This window comes from Schistocerca serialis, chromosome 2 (genome assembly GCF_023864345.2).
Source record: "Schistocerca serialis cubense isolate TAMUIC-IGC-003099 chromosome 2, iqSchSeri2.2, whole genome shotgun sequence".
NCBI classification, from domain to species: Eukaryota; Metazoa; Arthropoda; class Insecta; order Orthoptera; family Acrididae; genus Schistocerca; species Schistocerca serialis.
In genome coordinates, this window is record NC_064639.1 from 1,115,955,481 (window position 1) to 1,115,971,009 (window position 15,529).

The window sequence follows — 15,529 nt, forward strand, 5'->3', positions numbered from 1 at the left end:
TGAAAGGTGGAAAGAGTATGTAGAGGGTCTGTACAAGAGAGATGAACCCGAAGGCAACGTTATAGAAAAGGTAGAGGACGTAGAACAACCTGAGATGGGAAAAACGATAAAAGGGAAAAAATTTACTGAGGACCTACGTGGAAACGAGGGCCTAGAACAGGCGACATTTCCTTACGACTACTGATACCCTTGGGAAAGTTAGTCATAACGAAAACTACAAGAAGAATGTTATAATACCGATTCCAAAGAAAATTAATGCTGGCAGTTGCGAGTATTACCGAATATCGCTTCAATGAGCCACTGTTGCAAAATACTAACACTGATTCATTACAGAAGAATGGAAGACAGGTAGAGGCCTACCTGGGAAAGCTGAAATAGGCCGCCGAGGAAACGTAGAAACACGTGAAGAAATACTGACCGTAAGATATCTCTTAGAAAATACGTCAATGAACCGCAAACCTATGTACACAGCATTTATAGACATGGAGAAAGATTTTGAGAATGTTAGTGGGCACATACGCTTTGAAATTATGAAGACAGCAGTGGTAAAACACGGGGAGCGATAGGCTATTTGCAACTTTTACAGAAGCCAGACGAAAATTGTAGGAGTCGAAGGCATGAAAGGGATGCTGTGGTAGAGAAGGAAGTGAAACAGTTCTAGCCTACCCCGGTGTTATGTAGTCGGTTCACTGACCAAGCAGCAAAGCAAACAAAAGAAAAATTTGGGGAAGGAATTAAAGTTCAGGAAGAGTTTTGTCACAGAAAGTAAAAGACCTGGAAGGGAAATTAAAAAGACTGAATAGTGTCTTGAAAGGAAGATGTAAGATTAACTCAAAAATATCAAAATAAGGGTAACTGAAAGTAGTCGAATTAAATCGGGTGTTGGTGATGGAATTAGATTAAGAAACGAGACACTTAAAGTAGTAGATGAGTTTTGCTATTTGTGCAGCAAAATAACAGAGACGGAGGTAGTAGAGAGTATATTACAAAATGTAGGCTGCAAATGGCAGTAGAAGTGTATCTGAAGAAGAGAAATTTGTTAACAACGACCATAGAAATAAATGTTTCGAAGTCTCTTCTGAAGCTATTTGTTTGTAATTTAGCCTTGTATGGAAATGAAACGTGGACGATAAGATATTCAAAGAGGAAGAGAATAGAAGTTTTCGAAATGTGGTGCTGTAGAAGAATGACACGATGCGTCTGAGAGATAATGGGATCACCAATATAGTACTGGAGGGAAGTGTGTGCGATTGACATTGTGGAGAGGGACCAAGAGATGAATATAATAGCAGGTTCAAAAAGATGTAGGTTACTGTAGTTTATTTTGAATTTTGTTTAACCTCCACTGCCAGCTTCTGTGGCCGAGCGGTTCTAGGCGCTTCAGTCCAGAACCACGCTGCTGCTACGGTCGCCGGTTCGAAGCCTGCCTAGGGCATTGATGTGTGTGATGTCCTTCGGTTAGTCAGGTTTAGGTAGCTCTAAGCCTAGGGGACTGATGACCTCAGATGTTAAGTCCCATAATGCTTAGAGCTATTTTTAACTTCCACTAATTCCGCTTAGTTTAGCCTCATGGAGAGAACGTGTTCGGCTGTTAATTGTAAATAAATGCAGCACTTACATTTACATGTAATTTTCATAGTTCCTCTTATGCAGTGCAATGCTCCCTGCTACAACATGTAAGCCAACTATTGTTTTGTGTCTCATTCCGATTATATGAAAATGTCTATTCAGAAAAGTATCCTGAATAAGTACTTTTTACCTAAAGTTTTGATACAAGATATGATTTAAATTGCAGTTTTACAATATTAACAAATCGAGTTCTAGTTAATACTTGCTTTGAGCAACGGAAATAACAGAGGAGATAAAGCAATATTGAAGCTAATTTTATGATCTTTATTACTTTAAGCAAGTTTATCATCCGATTCTGAGAACGTATGGAGGATACACCTTGTAAACGTATCATCTGTAATGAGGATAGTCGGCCTCGACAGATAATCTACCATTTATCTTTCTTACAATATGAAATATATAGATCCAATTCAGTCACGGCGAGCATGATATGATAAACAGCCAGCAGTCTCGGAAGCTCCAAGGCGTTACTTACACAGTAGCCTGTAATCATACTTCCTGCTCATTGCAGCTCTTATAAGGTTTACACTAGTTGCAAGCGTGCTTTGCTTTGACTAGTATTCATGCTGGAAGTTCAGATCGCGTGAGGGCTCACATGTTAATTGCAGACGGCAAAGGGTACACACTGCGGCGAAAATAATCGAATATGTAACATGAATTCCACTGTGACACGAGAAAGTGAATAAATCATAGATTTCTTAGCTTCTTAACTCAACCATTATCACTGATAAAAGAAACAAAGTAGTTATTTGTATGTGAAACAGACGGCATACTGGGCCATATATGAGAGAGAACTGAGTAACAAAACATTCCAGATGCATTATAAATTGCTGGGGACATTTAAATAAACGGAAGTGGGATGTACTCAGCAAGCCTGTTATTTGGATGGATTTAGGGAAAATCGATTCTGTACTATGTTCATCGAAAGCTAACTACATCAATGAACAACGAACTTTACGTTCGAACGCAAGTAAAGGCATCTAAATATTGGAAAACGTTGTTAGCAGTATTAATATACAGACTACATGTTACGAGCCGCCGTCTCACTTTATTTTAGTAACCCGTTGCTAGAGAATAACAATGAGAAGGCAAATTTAAAGCAAGTTACTACATCGGTCCTCCACAGTTATAAATATGGAAGGAAGAGCTAAAGCCGCTCGCAGAAGGCCATCTGGTAATGCCGACAGGAACAGAGTAAGAAGCTTTGTGTGCTTCAATCGAGAACACCCTCCGAGAATAGGCAGCAGCGCTGTCCTATTCTTGGCTTCCCCTTCTACTCGCTACAGCACCTCTCGGCAGAGATGCCTTTTCAAAGGCTGTGATACCTTTATTACAGATGTAATTACTTGGTGGAGAACATATTTGCAGTATGCCTGTGATTCAGAATGAGAGTAAGAAACAATAGTCTTGAAAGTTGATGCTGTGACAAGCATTTTTCATTGCTACGTTTCATTTTATGTGTTTTAAATGCTCATCATGGTGGTTCATGGTGTGAGTTCCTGTTGTCATGTCCTAGTTCATGAATCACAGGGCAACGTATGAGTGGCCAAGTAAGTGGTCCTGACAGCTGGGATACCAGTTACTTTGGAATAAGGCTGGGCATCTCGGACATATTCTGAGTCGTGGTCACCTTTGTGCTCAGACGGCAAAGACTACCAAATCCACCGGTTATTCCCTCAACTGTTAAGGGGTAAAATTCAGTGGGACCCGGGACAAGTAAGGCTAGCAACCTGCTTCCTTGGTACTTTAAATATGATGGTGGCAACAATCAGAGAAAATGCTTCGGACCTTTGGAGGTGACGGAGTCCCACCTCTAATTGACAAACCAGGGACTCCTAAGATACTACTTGGCAAACGAATGGTAACGAGATGGGGAGCTATTAATATCAATGGGGGCTACTCTGGGAAGAAGGTAGAGCTGGCAGAGGCTGCACGTAAGATGGGGATGGACGTTTTAGCTGTTAGTGACATTCGGGTAAGGGGTAAGAAAGAAGAGGAAGTGGGAGAAATGGCTCTGAGCACTATGGGACTTAACTTCTGAGGTCATCATTCCCCTAGAAATTAAAAATACTTAAACCTAACTAACCTAAGGACATCACACACATCCATGCCCGAGGCAGGATTCGAACCCGTGACCGTAAAGGCCACTCCGGCCGGCAAAGTGAAAGAATACAAGGTCTACTTGTCAGGAGTCAAAGCAGGAATAGCACAATGGGGTGTTGGGCTTTACATCAGGAAAGAAATGGAACCCAGCGTAGTTGCAATTAGGTATGTAAACGAACGTCTGATGTGGATAGATTTGACAGTGTATAGCAAGAAAATTAGGATTGTGTCAGTATATTCGCATTGTGAAGGAACAGATCGAGATAAGATGGATAGTTTTTATGACGCACTCAGTGATGTAGTTGTTAGAGTAAAGGACAAGGACAGTGTTCTGCTCATGGGTGATTTTAATGCCAGGATTGGAAATCTAACAGAAGTCTATGAAAAGGTTATGGGTCAATTTGGAGAGGATATGGAGGCCAACAGGAACGGGAAACAACTCTTGGATTTCAGTGCCAGTATGGGCTTAGTAATCACAAACTCCTCTTTTAAACATAAGAACATTCACCGGTATACTTGGGAAGGCAGGGGAACCAGATCTGTCATTGACTACATAATAACAGATCAGGAATTCCGGAAGGCTGTGAGGGACACACGTGTGTTCAGGGGATTCTTTGATAACACTAATCACTATGTAATCTGCAGTGAAATTGGTATTGTGAGGCCGAAAGCGCAGGAGGTCAGGTCTATATGTAGGAGGATAAGAGTGGAGAAACTTCAGGATAAGGAAATCAGGCACAAGTACGTAACAGTGATCTCAGAAAGGTACCAGTTAGTTGAATGTAGTCAATTACAGTCATTGGAAAAGGAATGGACTAGGTACAGGGACACAGTACTAGAAGTGGCTAAAGAATGTCTTGGAACAGTAGTGTGTAAAGGTATGATGAAGCAAACAGCTTGATGGAATACACAGACAAGGCAGCCTGTAAAAGGAAAAAGAAGGCGTATCAAAAATGGCTACATACTAGAACTTAGGTAGACACAGAAAGTTATATTGAAGAAAGAAACAAAGCCAAACAGATAATTGCAGCATCCAAGAGGAAATCTTGGGAAGACTTTGGAAACAGATTGGAGACTTTGGGTCAAGCTGCTGGAAAACCATTCTGGAGAGTAATTAGCAGTCTTCGAAAGGGAGGTAAGAAGGAAATGACAAGTATTTTGGACAGGTCAGGAACACTGCTGGTAAATCCTGTTTATGCCTTGGGCGGATGGAGGGAATATTTTGAATAGTTGCTCAATGTAGGAGAAAATACGATCAGTAATGTTTCAGATTTCGATGTACAATGGGATAGAATTGATTATGGAAATAGGATCACATTTGAGGAAGTGGAGAAAATGGTCTATAGATTGCAGTGCAATAAAGCGGCTGGGGTTGATGAAATTAAGTCGGAACTCATCAAATACAGTGGAATGTCAGGTCTTAAATGGCTACACAGGATAATTGAAATGGCGTGGGAGTCGGGACAAGTTCCATCAGACTGGACGCAAGCAGTAACGACACCAGTCTTTAAACTTAGAAACAGAAAAGATTGTAACAACTACAGAGGTATCTCTTTAATCAACGTTGTGGGTAAAATCTTCTCAGGTATAGTTGAAAGGAAAGTGCGAGTATTAGTTGAGGACAAATTGGATGAAAATCAATGTAGGTTTAGGCCTCTTAGAGGTTGTCGGGACCAGATCTTTAGCTTACGGCAAATAATAGAGAAGTGTTACGAGTGGAACAGGGTATTGTATTTATACTTTATAGATCTAGAAAAGGCATACGACCGGTTCCTAGGAGGAAGTTATTGTCTGTTCTACGAGATTATGGAATAGGAGGCAAAGTTTTGCAAGCAATTAAAGGTCTTTACACAGATAGTCACGGAGCAGTTAGAGTTGACGGTCAGTTGAGTTCATGGTTCAGAGTAGTTTCAGGGGTAAGACAAGGCTGCAACCTGTCTCCACTGTTGTTCATATTATTTATGGATCATATGTTGAGAACAATAGACTGGCTGGGTGAGATTAAGATATGTGAACACAAAATAAGCAGTCTCGCATGTGTGAATGACTTAGTTGTGATGGCAGATTCGATTGAAAGTTTGCAAAGAAATATTTCAGAGCTAGATCAGAAATGTAATGACTATGGTATGAAGATTAGCATCTCCAAAACGAAAGTAATGTCAGTGTGACAGTGATATAAACGGATTGAGTGCCAAATAGGAGGAACAACGTTAGAACAGGTGGACGGTTTTAAGTACCTAGGATGCACATTCTCACAGGATGGCAACATAGTGAAAGAACTGGAAGCGAGGTGTAGCAAAGCTAATGCAGTAAGCGCTCAGCTACGAACTAGTCGCTTCTGCAAGAAGGAAGTCAGTACCAAGACTAAGTTATCTGTTCACCGTTAAATCTTTCGACCAACTTTGTTCTATGGGAGCGAAAGCTGGGTGGATTCAGGTTACCTTAGCAATAAGGTTGAGGTTACGGATATGAAAGTAGCTAGGATGATTGCGGATGCTAGTAGATGGGAACAAAGGCAAGAGGGTGTCCACAATGAGGAAATCAAAGAAAAACTGGGAATGAACTCTATAGATGTAGCAGTCAGGGCGAACAGGCTTAGATGGTGGGGCCATGTTACACCCATGGGAGAAGCAAGGTTACCCAAGAGGCTCATGGGTTCAGCAGTAGAGGGTAGGAGGAGTCGGGGTAGACCAAGGAGAAGGTACCTGGAATCAGTTAAGAATGATTTTGAAGTAATAGGCTTAACATTAGAAGAGGCACCAATGTTAGCACTGAATAGGGGATCATGGAGGAATTTTATAACGGGGATTATGCTCCAGACTGAACGCTGAAAGGCATAATTAGTCTTAAATGATGATGATGATGATGATGATGACGATGATGATGATTATGATGATTATATGCTCATCGTCTTTTATTGACTCACTGTACTTTACTTTAGCTGCACGAGAAGATCAGTTTTACTTTAGCTACACGAGAAGATCAGTTTTAACACGCGATCCACAACATGTAGAAGCATTTATATTTAGCGTAGTTATATTGCCACGACTTGTTACTTCCCCTTTTATACTGATTGATTGTTAATGAATGGTGCTCAGGCTCCGGCTGGCTCACGGTGGAATGTTTGCGAGGAAACTCACAAAAAATTATATTGCTGCACTGTATTTACAACGAGTGCGTGTTATTTGTACCGGCTTACTTAAATGAATATTTGGTCCCCGACGTGTACGAGCCTAGCTAACCGTAAATGCATAGAAAGTGAGATTATTGCCCTAATCATGCTTACAGTCTATATACATCCAGAGCTTACTATGAAAGTTTACAGTTCGCTTGAGCAAAATAGTCTGAGTTAGTACGATAACTTTCTAGAATGCCAAAGAATATATATGAATGCTGTGCTCTGTTGATAGTCTATGTTCTCGCACAGATAAATGTTACATGAGCACGTAATATTAAATGGGTTGGAAGAAATGTCAAACACGGTAAATTCACTTTAAGTTGGTTGCTTCTAGTTTATGCACTTCCTACCATTGCACGCTATTTACTTTAAAGCAGTTTTGGTATATTCCTCACAGTTTACACTACTCATCACTTCCTATCAGTTGAACCATTAATTGTTATTGCATTGGGTCTAAGTTCAGTCTTTCGTTGATCATAAACAAATTAAGACAATATAATCGGTTATATTCCTAGCTTGAGTACTTCAAAGATATTTCCAAGTTGCTGATGTACCTCTTTCAGTTTTTAATCGTTTCTAGGAGATCGCAAATCTTCAAAATGTGACAAACCATCTCGTATCGCGTACCTACATTACGTATGAGCGCACAAGTTCAGTTACGACACGACAAGGCAAGCGCCAGAAGTACATTGACAATGTAAAACTTCAGCTTCTGTATTTCGCAGAGTCCTAAAAGAGTACTTACAAGGATTATTCTTTGAGGTCAGTTGTTATACTCCGTGATCTACAAATCTACTGCTTGGCGATCTACTATTATTTTATCTTGAAACTAATGGATTCTATTCCTTTTTTATTATTTTTTTAAACATTTAGTCACTTTGCTACCAAGATTGCTTTCTATTTCTTTTTATATTACTTCCTTTTCAGTCTACTTGCTGCTAGTCATACAATGTTAGTACAGAGGGACTTTTTTTTCTTTTTATGAAATATGGATCTTGCGCTTGGGGCGTGTATCGGGGTGTGGGGACTAAATTTATATTTTCCATTTTTGCATTCAAAGGGTAGCGGCGTTACAGACTGTAGCAATGAGTGTGTATGATATATTCTAAATTTTTCATTGATTCACATTTACTGTGTCTAATTACTAAGGAACTCGATTTACGTTATTAAAAGACCTCAGAACCCATTGTTTTGTCGCTCTTTGAATTTAATGATTAATGTAGCTGTATTTTGTAATCAAGCTTTAATGACCGCTAACATATTATGTAAATCACTGGTACGGAATTTTGCCAGTCAATATAAGACTTTTGCTGTGGGAAACGTAATAGCCTCATTCTATTTGTTGTCCCAAACTGAATTTAATACAATGAAGATCATTTCCAAAAACTTTTTTCCGTAATAATCGCATTTGTTTTCGTGGCGTCCCCGTTCATGCTGTTGTATTTATGCCGGCCGCTATGGCCGAGCGGTTGTAGGCGCTTCAGTCTGGAACCACGCGACCGCTACGGTCGCAGGTTCGAATCCTGCATCGAGCATGGATGCTTCTGATGTCCTTAGGTTAGTTAGGTTTAAGTAGTTCTAAGTTCTAAGGGGCTGATGACCTCGGATGTTAAGTCCCATAGTGCTCGGAGCCATTTGAACCATTTTTTCTTGCATTCGTGTGCCGTGCGCTGAAACCTTCCACAAAGCTCTGTATTTTTCGACTTTGTGCCTCTCCGGTAGAATTGCTGATTGTGTAGAATCCCTTTGCCAGAGAGTCTTGTGGTGCTAATGTGGTCCGTGAGGGGGCGTGGCTCGGGCAGGGCTGATATCTTCATTTAGCAGCGGCGCGAGGAAGGTGGCGAGCTGCTCAATGTGCTGCGAGCAGCCCGTGTATTTGCTGGAAAACGGCTTGGCCGCACCTGGAGAGACAGCGCGGCATAGTTGTAGTAGGGAGCCGTTGTTTGGAAAGCTGTGATTTGGAAAGGAGGTCCCTTTTGCTTGCAAGAACGTTTCGGTTGCTCAATACTGGTGTTACCCGAAAGACAACGGCGGTTAAAGCAACAGTTGGAGAACTGTACAGCCGTCACTGCATCTTGGCTGCGTTGACGCACGAGTGCTGGATAACTCCACGAGAACCTGAGTAACCGTGTTATTGAGTTCTTGCTCATTTGCGTGTTGTAGTTGTTCACCCTGAAAATTTGTAATTGAGTTTCCTCCTGTTCCACTATTGCGTTACTGCTTATTTCCTTGTTTTAAATGTTCATGTTACAATATTGTCACTGAGTTTGCATGGTGGGGCCCATTATTGATTGCATGAGTGTGACCAGTGGCAAATGATTTATGTTTCAAGTCTTATCACGCCTATTTAATGAAGTGTGTAATGTATCGGCAGGAAGTCTACGCAAGACTAATGTGTGAAGTAAAATACGATGGTAAGACTGCGGCTCTGTAAACCAACTGAGGTGCAAGCGGATGAATTCTTATGCTGCAGATTTGTTCTGGAGTCGAGTAGTTACCTTCTGTAATTGAACTATTCGCGCCTCTTAATTTCGCGTTTATGTGAAGAACTTTGCCCCTAAACTTCTTTGAAATTGTTCTTTACTCCTGTACAGTAAATGAGCAAATTTTATTAAACTGTCGCAAGAGAAAAACTGGCGTATAAAAAACTTGTAATAAAGTGATTCGGATGTAATTTGTTGTATATATCTAGTGCATTGTTAAACTGGATTCCTCTCAATACTGTTTTTAGGTTTTAGCTGCTCTGATTGTTATTATAAATTTGTTTAAAGGTAACTACATACATTTTAGGAATATCCTATGGAATTTTAAACTTTTTATCGCAAATAATTAATCAATTGATGTTATAATTGCTCTGGGATCAAATTTGACACTACTACACCACCGGTATTTTACCCTTGATGTTGGATCAGTGTAAATATTATTAATTAAGAATAAGCGTTGTAATGGTTACCCTTTACCAAAAAAAGGGTCAGTCAATATGTGCCCTGATATTTGTTGAGTAAGAATTGTTGTTAATAATTTTTTTTCAAGGGATGTCAGAATTCATGTTAGACCGGCACCTTGCCACTCCTTAACAGCCCCTAACAATTCGAGTACTGAAGGCAACGTTCCCTTTCTATTACACAACAACTCCTTCGATATGAAATTAAACCTGAGCTCCACACTCCAAACTCATTAATCTGATCACGATCGCTTCTCTCTCTCACACTCTTGATATTCAATTCTTTTTAACTGCAGTGGTCGATAATGGCCAATGCCACAGTCTCTTGTGACTAGTTCAGCCACACCACCATCTGGCCACTGATCAGGCAAGTTAAAGAAAAATAGCTGTTATATGCCAATCTCACCATCTTTGCCAATAAGACCTTTGGTACCTTAACACTCCCCCTCTCCCCCCCCCTCCCGTAACCCAAACGGGTTAAACATACCTCTCCCATCCACTGTACGTGAATCTTACTGAAGAGGGGCCAGGGGAAATGCACAAGTCACCTGACCAGTCCGTTTGGTATTTAAAATATTTTATTTTATTTTATTTATTTCATCTCGATCTTGTCCTGTAGTGATCCAGTGTAACTTATTGTGGTCTAAGTGCAGAGCAGGATCGTTGTTTTGCAGAGATTATTTGTTGTTTAAAATACACTTTCGGCAATCCATCGTTAGATTTTCCTGAGTCTCTCTAATTCTCTTAAGGCAAATACTTGTATGGCGGCCTTCAAAAACACACGACCAATTTTATTTTCCATTTTCCTCCATAGCCTAGCTTGTGCTCCGCATCAAATAATCTTGTCCTGGACAGAATGCTAAACCCTTTTCTTTCTACAACCTTGTTGATCTGCTTGTAATTGGTGTCAATAGCGAGAAGATTGTATTGAGAGGCAGCAGCACTCTATATACCTCTGTTGATGAACCAACCCGTCCCGAAGGCTAAAGGGCCGAAGACGATGAGGGCAGCCTACAAGCAAAATTCAAAATGTTTCAAATGACTCTGAGCACTATGGGACTTAACTGCTGAGGTCATCAGTCCCCTGGAACTTAGAACTACTTAAACCTAACTACCCTAAGGACATCACACACATCCATGCGCGAGGCAGGATTCGAACCTGCGACCGTAGCGGTCGGGCGGTTCCAGACTGTAGTGCCTATAACCGCTCGAACACTCCGTCCGACCCTACAAGCATTAATACATGAACGTTTCTATTCCTTCATGAATTTCAAAGTACAGGAGGCGGCAAAAGTCAGTTAAACGAAAATTCAATACAGTGTTTTGTAGTTTTAATGGTTTATAGAATGTATAACGTACTAGAAGGGACAGATTGGCCCTTGGAGATCGTTAGGCGCGAATGCATGAGTCAGTAACGCCAGGGAAATCACGTGGATAGGACGTGTGTGTGTGAGAGAGAAAAGCGATCGTGAACAGATTACTGATTTTGAAGCTCAGGATTAATTTAATATCAAAGGAGTTGTGTAATTAAAAGAGACCGTTACAGTAGGGAATGGGCAATGTAAAACTTATTACACTCGTCATAGATGAGTGTAATTGTATTGTGAGTGCGAGCAGAACAAGCAGGGACGTAATTCTAGAACTGGAATTGAAATATATTGCCTGTGTCCTACAAACTGTTCCAATGTTGCCACCTCTTCAATGATATTAGAATTTTTGAAAGGAAATGACGACAGGATTGATTTGTAACAGCTAGAAACACTTAGACTGCGGGTCACATAGCACTCACAGAATTCGTTTAGTGCGTGTGGTTTACTTTTTAACATTCTCCTTAAACTTCAGTCGGGAAACGGTAGTTCCTTAGAACCTCATCTTGCAGTTTTCTTGGGTAACTGATTAATGCCTGCACATCGAGCTATAGATTTTCTTTAGTGGTTACTAATTTTTGGGGGGCACTCGGTCGAAAGTCAGCTACAGAACCTGTTCTCTCGAACCATCGAATTATATGTAGATAGCTTGCCTGCATGATGGATGTGTATTCAGGAATTTTCAACAAAAGATCGGCCTTGTTGTCGCTGTAGTCTTCAGTCCGAAGAGTGGTTATATGCAGCTCTCCTTGCTACTTTTATCCCGCGCAAGCCTCCCCGTCTCTCAATAACCATCGAAACTACTAAATATTATTATCAAGCAATCGCTTGCTTTAATCATAAATATTTAAATGAATGATGCTAAACATTATTATTTCCACATAAAACAAGTATTAGCTATTCAGTAACCTTCAAATCGTGAGCTACACATTTAATTTTTATGCATGAATTAGTCAATTTACTCTTGGGACTTCTGTTCCCTATGCCTGTGGTCACTTTCTGAAATTAGATTGATAACCAAATTAATTAATTTAATGCGATTGAACCTTAAATTGCTGTTGTGCTCAGGTAACACCATAGTAAAATAACAACAGTTAATAGTTGAGGGAGTGCGAGTGGGAACAGTGACGTATTTATATTTACAAAATAATGAAAAGTGTTAGTAATCCTTTTGTACCTCCAACTACCCGATAAATCATACACAAAAATAACAAAGTCGGAAAAGGAATGATGTTCGATTGGCAAAGCATACGTGGAGGTGTAAGATATACAGATTCTCCCCTCAATTAATCCCTCATATAGCACAATTTGACTTTGTTTCCATGAATCCACGGTGAGGCCAAATTCTGTTCGAGTGGAATCATCTACGACCTACTATGCCACAAACTATGGTTCACCTCAGAACATGAAGTCTTGAATGTTATTTAACAACCCTACGCTGGAGTAGCAGCAGTACTTTACGTTTTCACCTCGATTTATGCCGCAGCAGAAAACGACGAGCAATGGGCGAGGAGCAGAGCGCTGTGGAGGCTGTAAATTTTCTGATGCGTCCACAAAAATTTTAAAATTATGTGATGTGAGGTTCTGATTATCAGAACGCTTGAAACTTCTCTATCAGAGCCCTGAAATCTCTGCAGATTTCCGTGTGAGGTGCATGCGTTCTCTGGCCTGCCCAAACCAATGTGATTCACAGTCACGACTTTGCGTGCTGCAGTTGTCAAATGTCAGACAGCCGACTCAGGACGGATAAGTTCACCCTTGTGACACACGATATGTCCGAGAATATATGCGGTTCTACTGTTGGTACGGTTGGAAAAACTGCATCCGGCTCTTAGCCCATCACAAGATACAAACCGCAAGAAGGATCAGTAGATGGAGAAGGAAACGAATCACAACCACTTTGCACCAAGTCTTGGTATGGGAGCTGAATTAATAAAAACGAACCCTCCCTCACATTGCATAAAGCAAACAAACTACCCTCTGCTCATTAAATTTCCCCTCTTGACATTTCTGTTGGCCTGGTAGCGAACCCAGAAACAGCAACAGTGTTCCCACGCTGGCAGCGCAAGCCTCCACTTTCCATATCCTCGGAGGAGACAGTCAGCGACTCAAAATCTCTCTTGTCTGAAAGAAGACGGTTTTAGACTGGGGTGACGGCATTCTCACAGCGAGCTTGACCATATTTTGACAAATAGCGTCTACCCGGATGGGTCCACAGTCCCTCATTTATGAAGAGATCTAATCTTTCTGGACTGACCATTTCCAATTTCTGAAAGACGGCTGTGAAGCTGCCCAGACGGTCGTGCCCCTGAAATATATATTTTTTGAGAAACAAACGAAAAAATAAATGACACAAACAATACATACACTGAGATAAAATGACTACAAACTGCTGAGCATAGCATAGTGGCAAACCCGAGTGTAAATGTTCCCTGTGCACTATAGTCTCACTTCGAAAAAAAAAAGAAACAAGAAAAATCGCGACTGTTCTGCCAGATAACGTACTAACTACCTCATAAAAGTGCCATGATTAGAAACCCTGGCCTAGGGATACCAATTGGAAGCTGACGCTTGCTTTACTCATAGGTATATGTCTAAGTGATGCCAAATATTGTTATAAAGCTATCGCTAGCTTTAATCTGAAATATATGATTGAGTGATGCTCAATATTATTATTTTTACATAAAATGAAAAGTATTGGCTTCCCTGTAATCTTCAAATAGTGAGCTACAACCTCAACTGAATTAGTCAATTTACTCATGATCCATTTGTTCCTTATGCCTGTGGTCACTTTCTGAACGCAAAATAATTAATTTAATAAGATTGAAAATAAAATTGCTATTGTGCCCATGTACGACCACAGTAAAATAAAAGAGATTAATAGTTGTGGTAGTGTGAATAAGAAAAGTGAAGCATTTTATTTACAAAGTAATGACAAGTTTTATTATTCCTTTCATGCCTTCAACTACCTGATAAATCATACACAAAAATGACAAACACAAGTCAGAAAAGGAATGGTGTTTTACTGGTAAAGTATACAGTGGCGTGGAAGCTATACAGATTCTCCCCAGAATTAATCCATTATATAGCGCATCATGACTCGCGATATGGGCGAGGACCAGTGCGCTGCGGCAGCTGCAATTTTCTGATGCATCCACAAAAAATTGCAAACCTTGTGGTCTGGCGTGCTGATTATCAGGAGGCGGGAAGCTTCCCTGTCAGAGCCCTGAATCCCCTGCAGATTTCAGTGTGAAGAGCATGTGTTCTCTGGCCTGCCCAAACCAATGTGATTCACAGGCATGACGGTGCTTGCTGTAGTTGACAAACGTCAGACAGCCGACTCAGGACGAGTAAGTTCACCCTTGTGAGACACGAAATGTCCCAGAATACGTGCGGTTCTACTCTTCATACGGTTGGAAATTATCTCTGGTTATTCGCCTATCACAAGATACAGACCACAGGAAGAATCAGAAGATGGAGAAGGAAAAGAATCACAACTACTTTCTACCCACTCATGGTATGGGAGCTGAATTAATAAAAACGAACCCGCCCTCACATTGCATAATGCAAACAAACCACGCTCTGCTCACTAAATGTCCCCTCTTGACTGTTCTATTGCCTGGTAGCCAACTCAGAAGGAACATCAGGGTTCCCACATTAGCAGCGCAAGCCTCCACTTTGCATATCCTCGGAGCAGTTTATCAGCGCCTCCAAATCTCTCTTGTCTGAAAGAAGAAGATTTTAGACTGGGAAGATGTCATTCTCTCGGTGAGCTTGGACATGTTTTGGCAGATAAAGTCCATCTGGATGGATCCACAGTCCCTCATTTATGGAGAGATCTAATTTTTCTAGGCCGACCATTTCCAATTTCTGAAAGAAGGTTGTTAAGCTTCCCAGACAGTCGTGCCCATGAAACATATATTTTTTGCCACTTGGTATAAGAGCCTGGCGACCTCCTGGTATCAGGGGGTTACAGTCTTGCCGCCAATAAACACACGCACCAGCCACTATGTCCGTATTATCCCTGCTTCTGACATGAGAATGCATGGAGCTTTACGACCTTCTCACCATCTGCCTAAAGGCTGAGTTTGCAGAAGTCTCTCTTAAATGGCTTCCTCCAGCCGCTTTCCATCAACTGGCCACTTTCGTGACAGGTCACTGCCTGTCCCAAGTAAAATGTTTTGTGTACTGGCGCAGTTGTCTTCTAGCCTAAGCTGAAGGAGGAGAGTGCTATGACGAGAAGTCCCTCTGGAGGTATGATCCTCTGAGCGCTGTTTCCCAGATTCACTCGCAGAGCCACGTCTCTGC